A 16018-nucleotide genomic window follows, 5' to 3' on the forward strand; every position below is an offset into this window, starting at 1 on the left:
CCCTGCTGACCTAGGGCATGACCCTGCTGACCTAGGGGCTGACCCAGGTGGACCCACTTCCTAACAGCCCAAGATAGAGAGTCAGCATTGAGGTTGCTGTCCTCACAATCCGCTCATCTCTCTGTTCCACCTCTGAATTTTGCTGTATTAGTGATCAAGCCTTCAATGCCTGCATCTTTGCAGGGCATTTCATATTCAAATTACATTTTTTTCTCAGACCCCTAGTGTACTAGGCTAGCGTGCACCTCAGGGCCTGTGAACATGCTGACTCATCTGACTAGAACACCTTGTAGCCTCCACCCTGGCTTTCTTGACTGCTTTAGCTCATCCTTTAGGGCTCTGCCTAACGACCTCTTCTCTGACTTCCCAACTTGATGCCATTTCTCTCCATGACGGGCCCTGGTGTTTTGCCCAGAAATCTATTGCTAGATCCCAGTGGTCACCACGTTTGTGTTCATCGCTGTGGGATAAACGTCCCTACCCTGGGAGTTCTTTATGAAGGGAGGAGGCCTCTGTAACCCAAACTCTCTGTTATAAACAACCCAACTGTATGGGTGGTTATATTTTTGAATTGCTTGGACAGTGTCATGAGGGAGGAGAAGGTGGCAGTCTTCCACGTGACTGGACAGTGTTCAAAGTGGCACACAGGACACCCCAAGGACCAACTCTCCACCTTTCTGGCTCCATCTCCCACCACCATCTCCTGGCTCCCTGTGTCCAGCCATACTGGTCTCCTTCTTATTAAATATCTTCCTGCCTTGGGCTTTTGCATATGCTGTTCTCTCTGCCTAGAGTGATTTTACTTTCCTCTTCATCCAGGCATTTGCTTCCTTATCCTGCAGTTTCCAGGTCAAATGTCACACCCTCAAGGCAGCCTTCCTCAAGGTCGGTAAAAGTCCATTCACTTACGGGTCTTCCAAGTTCTGTGCGCCTCTCTGAGGGCTGTTGTTCCCATGGTCACTTTACATCTATTCAGGGGACCCCTGATTCCTACCTGGCTCCCAGTCTGGCTGGTGAGCGTCCGGTAGGACATAGTCTGCTACCGGTACTTGTTTTTCCTGCATCTCTGCCGCCTCCATGGCAATCTTCCCTGGAATGGGGTCAGATGGATGGATGGACGGACGGACGGACAGACAGACTCAAAGCTTTGTCAAAGTTGGAAAAAAGTGAAGCTCATACTTCTGTGAGTGGCAGGTATGGGGCTGGTAGAAAATGCTCCTTTGGGAATCCATCCAAAAAGTTCTTAACATCCTCTGAAATGGCCAGGACATCAGGCTCTGTACTTGTGACCACATATCTTCTCTAGACTTAGACTGCATTGAGTGGTGATTACAGACCCTCCTACCAGCTTTCAAAAAGTCCCACTCAGTTATATTTAGTGGGGTGCTATTGAATTTGACTTACGCAAAACACACCTATGAAATCTCTAAGCCCAAGGCCAGAAGTTCTGAGGAACATTTTTTAAAAGAAGGAGTCCAGCAAGTTCACCAGAAATATATTTTAGTTGGATGTGTTGTGCCTCTTTGGAACATGTGGACGTGGTTTGAATCCTAGTGCCACTCATGACCTGTGGCAGGCCACTCCCTGCTCTGGGACACTTCTTCCAAAGTGCATCTTCCTGGCTGGGGAGATAGCTCAGCAGTCTAAGCAATTGCCTGGCAAGCACAAGGACCTGGATTCGGTCCCTGGTACTGCATGCCATGCCAGCCCTGAGCCATGCCGGGCACCAAGCCCAGGTGTGGTGGTACATGCCTGCAATCCCAGCACTGGGGAGGCTGAGATAGGAGTATCACTATGAGTCTGAGCTGCATAGTAAGACCTTGTACCAAATAAATAAATACATAAATGATTTTTTTTTTTTTTAAGTTCAAAGCACATCCTCCTGGCAGGAAGGCCAGGAGAGAAAAGCCACCTTTCTTGGCTTTTTAGCAGAAGCCAATTGGCTCAAGTCACACATGCTCAGGTCATGTGATCTCTACTATCCCTGTGACCAGGTGAGGACAGGAGGAGAGGACAAGTGTGGGACACAGGCCAGTGTGAGATCCAGGAAGTAACTAGTGCAGGACTCGTTTAATGGTCTTCTTTAACTCATTCACTTTAGTGAAATTGGGCTGTTTTAAGAGGGAGATTGATATGGTAAAGAACTGGTCCCATTTGCCATAAATCATGGTGTGAAATTGCAGCCAGAAGCTGGAGCCTGACACCTGCTGTCTCTGGGTACAAGAGGAGCAACGTGTGTTAGAGAAGTGTTAAAGTCCCATTAGTCTCACACTGGGACTTTCCCCTGGAGGGAGTCAGAAGATGGGAAGGGAATTGGAATGGGTGGTGCCTTCAGGCTCTGTGAATCAATGTCCCTAGAGGTTAACCGGGTCCCTTCACTGTACGGGAGAATCATCTGGGGCGCCTGGGAAAATCTTGATGCTAAACTCCCTGAGTCAGAACTGGGGGTGTTGGGGGAGGCAGGATTGGTATTTTTCAAAGCTCCCGAAGGTGACTGCACTGTGCAGTGGAGGTGGAGAAATGTAGCTTGCAGCGCATCTGCCACCCGTGGTGCATGTCCCGCGCTGACGCACACAGGGGCCCAGCAAGTCCACTGGGCTGCAGGAAGGGGCTTGCAGGGAGGCTGGGCTGGTCATCAGTGTCACAGAGAGCAGGCGCCTATTTCTCCAAGAAATTAACCGAGCAGGCTTCTGAGAGTCATTTAATACTCTCAAAGGGTGAGGAAACACGGTTCCTGGGATGGAATTCAGCTGACACCCTGGCCCTGCACCCACCATGTGGATCTAACTCTCATGACCTGAGCCAGCTGTTAACTCCCCGTTGGTCCATCAACCACCTCCGACCCAGCTGTGCTGCTTGCCAGCTGTGTGGTCTCAGGCAAGTCACTTGGCTTCTCTGGTCTACATTGCTAGGTTGATCTTTAAGGACATCTCCACTGTGGGGACCAATGAGTTTTCATGCAGGGAGGCAACAGCCGGGGCTCCTTAACGGAACACCTGTTCTAGGTCAGGGCTTCTCAACCTCAGGCAGTTTGGGCACCCATGTCTGTGCCCAGGAGCAGTCCTGGGTCTGCATTCCTAACAAGGACTGAAGTCCATTCTGACACTGAACAGCTCCCTGTTCAGAGGCCCAGCTGCAGGGCCCTCACCCCTAGTGGGGGAAGAAACTGAGGCGGCCAGAGTCAAGGCCTTTGGCCCAGCCTCCGCAGCAAGTGCTGGGCAAATCTCTGGTGCTCATCCTCTAACTCAGCCTCACTATGTGACACTCAAGTTCAGTGTGCCCAAAGCCAAGCCTGGTCCCCCTCAACCTGTTCTGCTAATGCCTTCACATCGGTACCGGCCAGGAGCAGAGGCCCAAACCCGGGAGCTGTTGTCATCTTTGCCTCCCGCTCACGCTGTGTCCCATCTCGTGCAGATCCCAGGGCTCTGGCCTCTTTTCACTACCCCGTTAACACTCCTGCCCAGGAGTCGGCTGGCAGTCTTCGCTTCACAGGCCAGATAGTAAACAGCTCAGGCCTGCGGCCAGGCCAAAAAGCAGAATCGAAGCTAGCACATCTGCCCTTACATAACCGCTGAAAGTGGAGCCATGGAAAACTGTAGCGTCTGCTCTCGGCTTTGCATTTTGTGTCAACGGGAGGGAGGCTGCCTTGGCCTGTGAGCCCTGGTTGGCTGACCCCTGCTGCAGGTCAAAAATTCTCATTGGGGCATTACTTGTGTCCCCTCCCAACAGCTGACAGGCCTGTTGTACCAGAGGTGAGGTGGTCCTGACAGTGGGTAGAGACCAGGGAGGTGACACAGTGTCCGACAGGGCCCAGGCTGAGAAACAATTTTATCTCAAGCCACCACCCTCCCTCACCTGGACTCTCAGTCATTTCCCATTGGACACCTGCGGCCACATCACCTGTCCCTGTGTCTGCACATTCTCCCCACAGCTGGGGGTCCTCTGAGAACCCAGATGGCGGGCCCCTGGCTGATGGCTCTCCTACGGCTGCCATCCATTCAGTGTGAGGTCAAACTCTTACTGCAGGGCCCACAAAGCCCTGCAGGATGGACCTCCCACCCCTGGCCCTGTCTGGCATGGCCCCCACCTAACCCAGAAACCCACCTCAGGGCCTTGGCACAGGCTGTTCTAGCGGTTATCTTTGTGGCTTCCTTCCTCACCTCCACGTTTTCATCAAATATCACCTTTTTTAGACAGTGGCACTTTCCCGTACCACCTATTTTCAGATGAAAACATCCACCTACCCCCTCCCCACCCCTTGCCTTTCCCCCTCCCCACAGCAGTGAGGAGCTCTTCTCACATCTACTCCTGGCCCAAGAAACAGGGCTTCTGGGGTGTTTTCCTAAAGCAACCTAGCTCTGGCATCGATCTCCAGCACAGAGTAGGTGCTCAGGCCACCTACTATTTGCTAACAGACGTGGCCAGCGCGCCTGGCTTCAGTGACGGCAGGTGTGGGCTTTAGGCCCCAGCTCACCCACCTCCACATGTTCCCTCTTTGCTCACTATTGAGTGCTGTGGGCCACATGCAGTGTCCAGGATGAGGCTGAAGAGTGACCTTCTCCTGGCACTGCCCAGAGCTGAGAGCTCAGTGCCTCTTGCAGCTGGTGTGGGGGCTGCAGGCCAGGCCCTGCCTCCCTCAAGGGCCTTCTGTCTGTTTAGTCCCCCTCTATCACACTGCCTTCTCCTGGGATCCAATCTCACCATCTTCCAGGGCCTGGCTCCCATGAGGCCTGGCCAGGCCTCTTGTCTTTCTTCACCTTGTAACTTCATCTGCCCAGCCAGGTCCTTGCGCTGGGCCTCCTCCTGTCCCCAGGCAGGCCTGTCAGCTCCCAGATCAGGAAAGCGGTGATTATGCAGGTCCACCCCGTGGGCCTGCAGAGTCTTGAGTCCCATGGCTCTGACAGCTACAGGGGGCACAGACCAGAGAGCAAGGGGCTCCATTTGCCTCCGGGTGAGAATCCCATGGGCTGCTGTGGAGGTGGTGGAAACTCCACTTCAGTGCAGTTCAGCCTTCCTCTTTTTGTGAGGGTGTTCCCATGCCTGGGACTTGTGAGGAATTTGTGCCATCAGAGGGCAGCCAGTGTGGCGCACCCTGAAGGTGCCTCACCTGTGTCCTGCTCTCGGCTGGCAGAGCTAGAGCTCAGCTGCTATGAAGGCAGCACACAGCTGCACGCTCACAACTGCCCTTCTCATCACTGTCCCCCTCACAACTGCTCATGACCAGTGCGAGCTGCCTAGGGGAGCATAGCCCTCCACAGCTGTCTCTCTCCAGTCAGAGTGTGGAAGCCCAGCCCGGCTCAGGCAGGATCTACTCCAGGCACCTGGGGACCCCCAGGCCTAGCCAAGCACCTGCACTGCCCACCTGGCTGGTCTCTGCCTGTCCCTAACAGGCTCTCCTTTAGTGAGCACTCTGCCTCTGAATCCACTCCCCCACCACACACACATACAGGCTCTGCTCCACCACAAAGGGTGACTCTGGACTAGGCCAAGCTGCCCCATCCCAGCATCTCCACTTTCCTCCGTCTTCAGGGTAGGCATGGATCTGTCTCCATAAGCATAGACTCGGGCCTTCTCTCCATTGTCTCTCCTGTCTGAAAGGTTTTGCTTCTTCTGCTGATGTGGTGGGGACATTGGCCAAAGAGGGCTCTAGTCCAAGGGCTCTTACAGGCTGGCCCGGGCCTCCCTGCCCGCCTTGTCTGCCAGGAGCCTCCCAACCCAGCCCCAGCAAGAAAGCTCTGGCAAGTCGGGCCTTGTCTCCCTTCGGCCAGCATTTTCTGAGGTTTAGCTTGGCAGCCTTCCCCGCCGACCTTGCATGTCTTAATGAAGTTGGGGAGGCTCCGTGCCAGGTCCCCACTAATGGGACATCAAGAGTACCTCTCAGGCTCCCAAATCTTTTGGCCTGCTTAGGTCAGGGAAGGTAAGTCAGGCAAGGGAGGAAACGAGATTCAGCAGTGCCAAAATGCTGTGACCTTGGACGAGTCACACAGGGGTCACGGGTCCCCTAGGGGTACAGGGTGCCTCTGGAAAAGCATTTATGGAGTACCAAATGCATGCCTGGAACTCTTCTAGGTCATGGGGACAAGCAGCGACAGGAGACAAAGTATCTGTCTCATGGGATAGAATGCCCCTGGCGAAGGAGGGTGGGATGAGGAATCGATGCCTAAATCCGTTGCCCTAGGTATGGAGGAGAGTCTGACGTTCTGATAAAAGCACATATTATATTATAATCACAGCACAGCACCGAGCATATCTGTCACCTCGAAACTCATCATGTCTTTGGTGAAAACATTCAAAACCCTCTCCTCCAGCAATTTTGAAATCTATAACACACTACTGTTAACTACAGTCACCTTGCTCTGCAACAGAACCCCAGAAGTTCTTCCCTCACAACAGCTCCGCCCCATCACACCCCACCCTCCTACCCCCAGTCTTGGGAAACTGTTTGGTCCTCTATTTCCACAAGATCAACATCTCTGCATTTCATATATGAGTGAGATTATTCAGTATTATCCCTCCTATGCCTGGCTTATTTCATTTAATATGTCCTCCAGGTACATCCCCTTTGTTACATATGGCTGGATTTCCTTCCTTTTTGTGGCTGTGTAATATTCCATCCCTTCATGGATGTATACTGTATTGTCTTTATCTGTTCCTTTGCTGGTGGGCATGTAAGTTGATTCCATATCTTGGCTGTTGTGAATAATATTGCAGTAAATGCTCTCATGCAAAGTCTCTTGGCCATATTAATTTCATTCCCTGGACATAAACCCATCAGTGAGATGGCTGGATATGGTATATCTATTTCTCATTGTGTGTGTGTGTGTGTGTGTGTGTGTGTGTGTGTGTGGCCAGCTCAGCCCACCAGGAGGCGAGGCTGGCTGGCATGTGGTGCTGGGGGATTGAACTGCGGTCCCTGTGCTTTGCTGAGCTTGTTCTAAGTAGGTGCTTTAGACCACTGAGCCATCTCACCAGCCCCTATTTCTCATTTTTTAATAATGTATTTAGTACAGGGTCTACAGGGTCTCACTACACAGATCAGACTCTTAGTGATCTTCCTGTTTTCAGCCTCCCAAGCACTGGGATTACAGGCACACAACACCACATCTAGTCTCAATCGACGTCTCAGTGCAGCCCAGGGGCGGGGCTGGCGCGGTGTTATTTGTCATTTTTAAGAACCCTCTATATACCCTTTTTCTTTTTGTTTGTTTTTTTTTTTTTTTTTTTTGGTAGGACAGTTTCAATAATTAACACATTGTATAATTCTTTTTTTGGGGGGGGTTTGCAATTTTTTTTTCAACAAATAATACACTGCATATATTCTTCTTAGTGGTTAATTGCTGTACAAGATGCGGACTTGTGATCCTATTTACTACCCTTTTTCTTAAATGCTGCACTAATTTACATTCCCTCAACAGTGTACAAAGGTTCAAATCCTTGCTCTGCCCCTTCCTTTGTGACCTTAGATGTGCAGCTAGATGTCTCTATGCATTGGAAACATCTTACCCAGAGCAAGGGTAATAAGTATGCTTGGCCTGAAGGATTGCTGGGAGGATCAAGTAGGTTAGAACTTGTACAGCCCTCAGAATGGCACCTACCTCCTAGTAAGTGCTTGGTATACAGGGGCTTATGGGAAGTCCCATAATGCACTGGGTTTTACAGAGAGTGGAGATCTTCAGCACTTGCCTGAGGTTGCCCAGCAAGGAGAGCTAAAAGACAGTTCAAAGAACCCCCAAATGGTCTCGATCAGTGTCAGGGGCTCCCCAACCTCCCTTAGTCCCCTGGCGCGGCGATAGGCCAAGCTGAGAAACTTCCAGCTTGGAAAGGCCCCCTCCAGAGATGTCTGACCAAGCACCATGCACTCCCGTGCTGGTGTGGCTGGTCATGCCGTGTGCACCCGTGAGATACGTCCTGTGTGAGTCCACATCTAGGAGGTTTAAGGAGAACCCAGATTCATTCCATTGTAGTGACAGAAACCAGAACAGTGTGGCCTTGAGCTATTGCCTGGAAGGAGACCTGAGGGGACACTCTGGGTGATGGACATGCTCTGAACCTTAATTGGGATGGTGGTTACACCAGTGCATTCATTTATTAAAAGGCACTTAGGACTCGTGCATTCTGCTGCGTGCAAATCAAACATCCGTAAACAAAAAAGCACCAGGGAAAATAATCAACAGGAGCTCTCATGTACTGGGCACTAATGAACCATGTGTGAAGTAGCGCTCCAGGTGTCTGCAGATGCCTGTCACTTAACCCTGGAAGTTGCCCTGTGCAGCATGCCTGTGTACCCCTGTGTACTCTAGCCTGTGTGCAGGTGTCTGGGGCCACTCCAAATCGGCTTATGAATGGATCAGGAAGCACATGCACGTGTGCTTATGGATTTGATCCCACGCCTGGGGGCCACGGCAGCAGGTGTAAGGATGCACACACATCCACAGTCGCTGGGCAAATGTCTACCAGCACCTCCGGGCTTTGCCAGAGAGCACTAATGACCCGCACTGCATGCACTGTGCTGACTGGCAGTCAGATGCTAACAGCATGCCCTGATTTGCGTGGACCCATCAAGCGCTGTTATCAGAAAATAATAGCAGGGGATCGACAGCCAGCTGCCTGTGCCAGGGAGGGTGGGGATGCCTGGGCACCGGGCAATTAGCATCTCTAAAGGGTGTCTCAGCTGAATGGTGGCTAATTTGCAGACGTGGCCCCATCAGCCAAGCACAGCAGTTGCAAAGTAGGGAATGGCAGGCCTCCCCGAGGACTTGTAAATCAGTGCTGCTGTTGGCTCTGAGTTTTGCCCTGGGAGGAGCTCACACTTTAAAGAGATGCAGCTCTCCTTAAGGGCATGAACGGAGTCTGCCTGCTCCCAGCAGCCCTGCTTCTGACGTCTCTGTCTGTCCCATTTGAGGACGGCTGCCTTCTGTGCTGGTGGAGGACATGCAGGTTCAGAGAGGGTAAACAACTTGTCCCGGCTCAAACAGCCAGCCGCCCACCAAGCCAGGAGCTCGGCCTGGGCCGCCTGACGCACACAGCTTCCAGCAGCTTCCAGCTCACACACGGCTTTCATGGTTTGTTTTGTGGCATTTATTTCACCAACGCTTGCAGGTACTATTGTCTTCTTGGCATTTGCCCCTTAATTGGCTCCCTTTAAATTTCAATGTTTATTTTATAAGGAATCTACCATTAGGAAAGCCAGTGTCTGGCAGTCATAAATGGAAGGAGGGTGACCAATGGTCCCTGCCCCTATTTGGGGGAGACTTGGGTGGTTCTTGCCTACGGAACTTCTGGAACCCACTGCCCATGCAGTAGGCAGATCCACAGACCACAAAAGTAGCAGGTGGGGCTGGGAATCACCTGGTGCACCGTAGGCGCATACTCGGGCAGCGTCCTGACGAGATCCAGTCTTACACTCCTGATGAACTGCTTCCCAGCATGTGACCCTTGGCAGGTCACCTCAGCTCTCTTGGCCTCACCTTTGCATCTATAAAATAGGAGCAACAAAACAGACCCTGCCTCCCAGGGTGGTTACGGGACGAGATGACACGATGGCGGTACAGAGCCTAGCTCTGTGTGCAGCACATTTCAATCCTTTCCTCTTTCTTTCTTCTCAAAGCATCACCCTCGTCTTGCTGGGGCTGTAAAGCCTACCTGCCAAATGCAGATCGCAGTCTCCATTTTCTGGGTCACACCACCTGGAATTAACCTTGGTCTCTGAGCTTCAGTGTCCCCAGTATAAAATGACAGTTCTAAAGGGGAGAGATATCTGAGAGCAGTGGTGCAAGTTCCTGTCATCTTAAACATCTGGTCACCTCCCAGCCTCCCCTTCTCTGCCAGGCTCCTCAGAGTTCTGAGGAAGCCAACCTCACTTCTGCCCTGGGCTCACTCCAGCCACCGAGCTGCTCAGAGTGGTCATGTGACCACGCTAGGCCCTGACTGAACTCTGAGAGCCTGGCTGGGGATGCTGGGAGCTCCACTTCCTTCTGCATGGCATGCTGTGTGAGTGTGAGGCCTGGACTTGCTGCAGCCTTTGGGGTTCTGCTTGGGAGCTAGCCATGGAGGACAAAGCAGAGTGAAGCATTGGCGCTATGGGGAGACCCTCCTCCCCGATCCTCCCTGAACCTGGGGCCAAACTCTGCCTGGGCTTTTCAGCTACACCATCCAGTAAGCGTGGCAGTTTTGTTGGGCTGTTTTGTGCAGCCCCAGTACATCCCAGCAGCCCTACCTCCACTCCCAAAGACTTCTCCGGTTTTAAGACCCAGCACGACCATTGTAAATAGGTACTGGCTTTCTTCCCATTCAGAGATGAGAAAACTCAGGTCCCGAGAAGGGAGATGACTTGTCCAAAATCAGAGAATGTCAGCAGTGGAATTTCAACTTGGAAGTGTCTTACATTCTTTCCACCATGCTATCTGACATCTATCTCTGGGCAAGTGAGAGGGAGAACACCAGTAGCCACTAAGACCAAACTCCAGTAATGATTGGGCCAGGGAAGACCACTCTCAAAATGTCAGTGCCTAGAAGATGCTAGGTGGACATTTGGCTCCTAGCATCCATTGCATGGGTGGGGAAATTGAGGATGAGAAGAGAAAAGGACCAAGAGAGCAGGAGAGACGGGGAGCCCGGCCAGCCTCAGCAAAAGGAGGTGGCTGCTGGAAGACGGAGTGATCCACTGCTCTGTCCTGCCCGAGGGGCCCCTTCTGGTAACAAACCTCACATCCTTTTAGGAAATGGTGCCTTCTCCAGGCCCAGGTAAGGTGTAGATTAGATAAGGCCATCTCCAGGTCTGACCAATCAGAGTTGTGCAATCCCCTAGCAATGACTGGCTCAGTTTGGGCATGTGATCCAGATTAAGTCAATCATAGTGAATCCTGGGAGTATCCCTCCAACCTTATCCAAACTCAGTGTGTATGTAGGGTCATCAAAATATGCAGTAAGGGGCTGGTGAGCTAGCTCAGTGGTCTAAACACCTTCATGGAAAGCGCAGAGATTGGGTTTGATCCCCAGCCCCTTGTGTTGGCCCCACCCCCAGGCACACTGAGCTGGCCACCAAGACCAGGCATAGTGCCACCTGCTTGTAATCCCAGCACTGGGGCGGCTGAGATAGGAGGCTCACTAGAGCTGAGCTGTGTAGTGAGACCCTGCACCAAATAAACAAGCAAATAGCAAAACAACAAAATATATAGTAAATGTTTAAATTTGAAAAATGCATCATTGTAAATGATACATTGAGATAAATCCCCCTCAGAATATTGGCCCTTGCTTCAAACATACTTATTCCATCTTTCTTGCCACTTTCTGCAGCAATTCTGAAAGTCCTTTTTCGTAAGTGTCTTTTGTAGGGCTGGTGAGATAGCTCAGCGGACTAAAGCACCTGTTTAGGCAAGCTAGGCAAGCACAGGGACCACAGTTCAATCCCCAGCATCACATGCCATGCCAGCTCCGCCCCCAAGGCAGGCTGAACTGGCCACAAGAGTTCAGGCATAGTGGTGCACGCCTGTAATCCCAGCACTGGAGAGGCTGAAAACAGGAGGATCACCATGAGTCTGTGTAGTGAGATCCTGTAACAGTTAAATACATTTTTTAAAAGTGTCTTTTGTTGTACTTTTGTGGCTTCCTTGATGTCCTGAATCAATTCAAAATATGTCCAGCAATTTCTCTCAAATAAAAACATTATGCTGTATCCTCATCCACTGTATTCATTAGATCTGACTCCATGAAAATGGCGGCTTTCCCTCAGAGTCAAAAGGACCATGAAAGATAAACAGTGTGAAGCACTTCAGGCCTCTGAGGCAGCCCCAACAGAGCAACCAGAGACACTCACGACGGAGCACGATCAGAACTGCTTCAGAAAACAGCAAGAGCAATGAGATCAAGAGGAGAAACTTCTTGAGGATTAATGACAGTGTCCTTTGCTGTGGTATATTGTTAAACACATACTGCAGTATTTGACTGCCCCTTGTAATCCAAGTACAGAGCCTTGTGGGCCCCTGTAGCCAGCTAGTATTCAGCTTAAACATATCTTCAAGGTGGTCATCTCAACCTGGGCTTTCAAGGTTATCCTGATTTTAAATGAAAGCTGCCTATCCAAGAACCATATGAGTCCCCGCAAACAGGGAGGGGGCGGTTGGTCACCCTCCTTCCATTTATGACTGCCAGACACTGACTTTCCTAATGGTAGATTCCTTATAAAATAAACACTGAAATTCAAAGGGAGCCAATTAAGGGACAAATGCCAAGAAGACAATAGTACCTGCAAGCGTTGGTGAAATAAATGCCACAAAACAAACCATGAAAGCCGTGTGTGAGCTGGAAGCTGCTGGAAGCTGTGTGCGTCAGGCGGCCCAGGCCGAGCTCCTGGCTTGGTGGGCGGCTGGCTGTTTGAGCCGGGACAAGTTGTTTACCCTCTCTGAACCTGCATGTCCTCCACCAGCACAGAAGGCAGCCGTCCTCAAATGGGACAGACAGAGACGTCAGGAGCAGGGGTGCTGGGGGCAGACAGGCCATCAGAAGCAGTCTGTTTTTAAGGTGGGAAAGCCTCTGAATTTTTGCCTTGTTCTTCCTTTTGTCAGCTACCCCTTCTTTGCCTCAAAGTTTTTTCTGGGCTGGCAGCTCCATCCTGGGAGCCTTGACTCTCGCAGGTTCCTAGAACTGGACGGGGAGGACTTGCTGCAGAAGCCAGGCCTTTGTGTCTCTGGGCCCAGCATTCAGCCCTAGTCCCAGCTGCCCCTTTGCAGGCCCCTCCCCAGCACACTGGTTGTGTGCCAATGTTCGAGCTGCTGCAGGCCTGGCCAGGCTCGAAAAAGGAATTATTTCTGTCTCCTGCATAGTTCTTAGCCTAATTCCCAAAATGGGAAATAGGCCTGGGCGGACCTCCCAACCCCCGCTCCCATGGAAGAAGGAAAGGGACCTCTACTGGGCTGGGAGGCAGGAGGGGCCCAAGCTGATGACCCCACCCCCTAGACGGGCAGGCACACTCCAAGAGAAGGGGGTGACTCCTGGGCGGGATGGCCGGTGAGGATAGAGAGGTTGGGCACCTGCGTGGGCACCACCAGCTAAGAAGAGACCAGGAGAGAGGGGGAAGAGACTGCCCCCGCCTGCGACCAACAGCTGTCCAGCCCCACGCTTCCCTAGTTTGCCAAGGCGGCTTCTCCTCCTCTCCTCCCAGGAAGCTTTCCCTGACTGCAGGGACCAAATTGGGGTCTACAGGATGGTGTTGAGAACCCCAGGGGCTCTGTGAGCTCAGCTCCGTTTGCCTCATTTCCTGACATCACTCGTGGCCTCTAGTTCCTAACTCTGTCCTGCCAGGGCCAGGGGCCGCTGGGAGTCTGACACTGGCTGTGTGACTTGTCCACTACAACTGGGTCGCGGCCTGTCCCCACATCTAGCCGGAAGCTGCCCAGCTGGTCAGTGAACACGTAACTGACAGACAGCACTGTGGCTTAGGCCGCTGACTCTCTGGAGGCCTGACTGTCCGTCTGTCCATACACCTGGCTGTTGGAGCTATCTAGTCAGGCACACCACACATTTATTGCCGTTCTGATGGTCTCCTTGTTCAAATGTCTTTCTCAGAGTCTGTCTGTCTCTCTGTGTGAGTCTGACTAAATGGACGAGTGATGATCTGCCCGTCGGCCTGTCTGTCTGCCTGCCTGCAATCCATTGATCTTTTGGTCTTCTGGAGTATTTAGCTGACTCTAATTAGCGGTGTGGCAAAACCTAGCTGTCGCTCCCCACCTGATTCTTGGTCTATAGCTGACTGACAAGACGACTGAGCACCTGTTTGTCTCTGTGAGCATCTGTCATATCTCCCCGGACTGACTGACCAGCCATCTGTCTGTCTTTCCGCCTGGCTGTTTGACTGTGTACCTGATCCAATGCTGAGTGACCTGCTGACCATCTGCCTAATGATAGGATGGCTGGCATGCCTCAGTTGTTTCCCACCTTCCAGTCTGACTAGCTCAGTGGATATTAGGCCCCTGACTCCCTGAAGTAGGGAGTGTGACAGGCTGTCAGAGGGCTCGTAGGGGCTGGGTGATGTGCATCTGAAGCAACCACCTGGCCTCTTCCCCAGAACCCCCCGGCCCAGGGAAGGGAGGCTGCTGGGTAGAACTCTTGCCTGTTGTTCTCGGTGGCTTCACACATTGGCCCCTCATGTGCGGGTTGGGAGGAAGCCACGTGCCCTGTCCCATACCTCACCTCTGTCTTCTGGGGCCCTAAGGAGAAACACCAGTCCTCAGGGAGCCCACAGGACACCAGGACACTGTCCGCATCTGGCAGGCCCTGCTGAGCCGTCCGTCCTCAGAAGCGCTGTGGGGAACTGTTTCAAAATTTCCATGGGACACGGGTGAATTCCCAGGTCAGGGGCGGATCTAGGGGCAGCCAGCTGTTGCCAGAGGACAAGCGCCTCTGTCAGCATCAGCAGCCTCCACAGCCCCTCGGAGGGAGGCCAGCTGAGGGACAGTGAGTAATGCTTTCTGGGGGGAGCGGGGGAGGGAGGGAGGCACAGTCCCCGCCCGCCGGCTGCACTTCCTCCTGGTAATAGAATTCTATCCAGCTGCTGAGTGCCTCCCCTGACCTCCCTTCCTTAAAGACAGAGCTCTGCAGCTGAATTTTACTTCAAGAGAAATATGTGCAGCCAGCAAAGGAGAAGAGATGAGCAGAGAGATACAGGAGGTGTCAAGGAGCCTCCGGATGGGAAGTGGCCTCCCAGGCATTCGGCTTTGCCTAAGCCGTGCCCTCCCTGCCTTTCCCAGGGCAACCAGCCTCTCCATTGGTCCTGGACCATGGCAGACTAGTATGCCCTGCACAGGCCAGCAGACTGGCTGATCCGGGCTCTGGGGTGAGGTGGAAGGGCGCCTCTGGGAGCTGTCTGTGTCCGATAGGGGACAACAGCTCTCAGAGATGGCAGAGCAGCATCTGAGGCCAGGGGGAAGCTCAGCGTATGCTCAGGCCAGCACTCAGTGACCAGAGTCAGAGACCAGCATGTAACCGAAGTCATGGCTATACCCTGGGAGGCCGGGTTATAGCTGCTTCTGTGTCCAGAATCAGGGATCAGTCAGCGATGGGGGTCTGGACGCTGCATGTCCAGGATCAGGGCTCAGTCTAAGGTTGGAGTCAGGGTCAACCAGGCCAGGCTCAGGGCCAGAGTGCATGCAGGCTCAGGCCCTATCCTTGACAAGGATCATGACTCAGTGACCTGAGACTGCGCCTTGATCTAGGGCACCATCAGGTGTCAGTGTGTGTCTAAGGTTAGGGATTAGCCCGGGACCAGCACCAAGGAATCCGTGGCCAGGCTCCAGTTCAAGGAGACAAGGCTGGAGGCTCAGTTTGTGGCTCCTTCAGAGGCCAGAGGTTGATCGGACTGATGGACCCAGGTGCACCAGGCTGGCTCCTGCTCACCTGTCCCCCTTCTCCTGAGCACTGAGGACGAACCCAGGGCACCAGGGAGCCCCCAGAAGGAGTGAAGATGGGCATGTTCTTCAGGAGGTGGGACCAGAGGGCGATGGGGGTGGGCACAGAGGCAGAGGACTGTCCCTGATGAACAAAAGGAGTAGGTGGGGCACAGAGTCATAGAAGGAGGTAGCCACCATGTGGGATAGACACAGAACACTTGGGTTTGAGTTCTGGTTCTGCTCCTTACTTGCTCTTTGACCTCGGGCAAGTTATTCCTCTGTTTCGTGCCTTGATTCTTCTCGCTGATGGAGTGGGGGTAAAAGTAGGAAGGGCCGAAGAAGTGAGCGAGTCTAAGTGCTTACAGTGAGCCTGGTCGGTCCGCTCCAGCTGCTTGTAGGAGTTCCACAGAGAGGCTACACCTGGTGCCCAGCCCATGGTGGAAGTTGGATGTGAGGAAAGGCTGGAACCAAGGCTCCCGTCCCCAGCCAACCAGACACCAGCAGGCCTCCCCTCTTCTCGGCTCTGGATGTCTAGGGACGCCTGTAGTTACCTCTCCACTGTCCGTGCATCCCTTTGATCTCTCACCACCTCCCTGGAGTGCAGTAGATGCTCGGTAAGCCCACAGTAGGGATAA

At 52.8% G+C, this 16018-nt stretch overlaps 1 protein-coding gene across 2 annotated transcripts in view; it reads left to right on the forward strand.

The window, feature by feature from the left end:
- The window catches only part of Kcnb1 (potassium voltage-gated channel subfamily B member 1), a 109204-nt gene that overhangs the window by 18261 nt on the left and 74925 nt on the right, over positions 1-16018 (forward strand). The gene's annotated exons all lie outside the window — the stretch shown is intronic.

The sequence above is a fragment of the Octodon degus genome, unplaced genomic scaffold (genome assembly GCF_000260255.1).
Source record: "Octodon degus isolate 3935 unplaced genomic scaffold, OctDeg1.0 scaffold00077, whole genome shotgun sequence".
Classification (NCBI taxonomy): Eukaryota; Metazoa; Chordata; class Mammalia; order Rodentia; family Octodontidae; genus Octodon; species Octodon degus.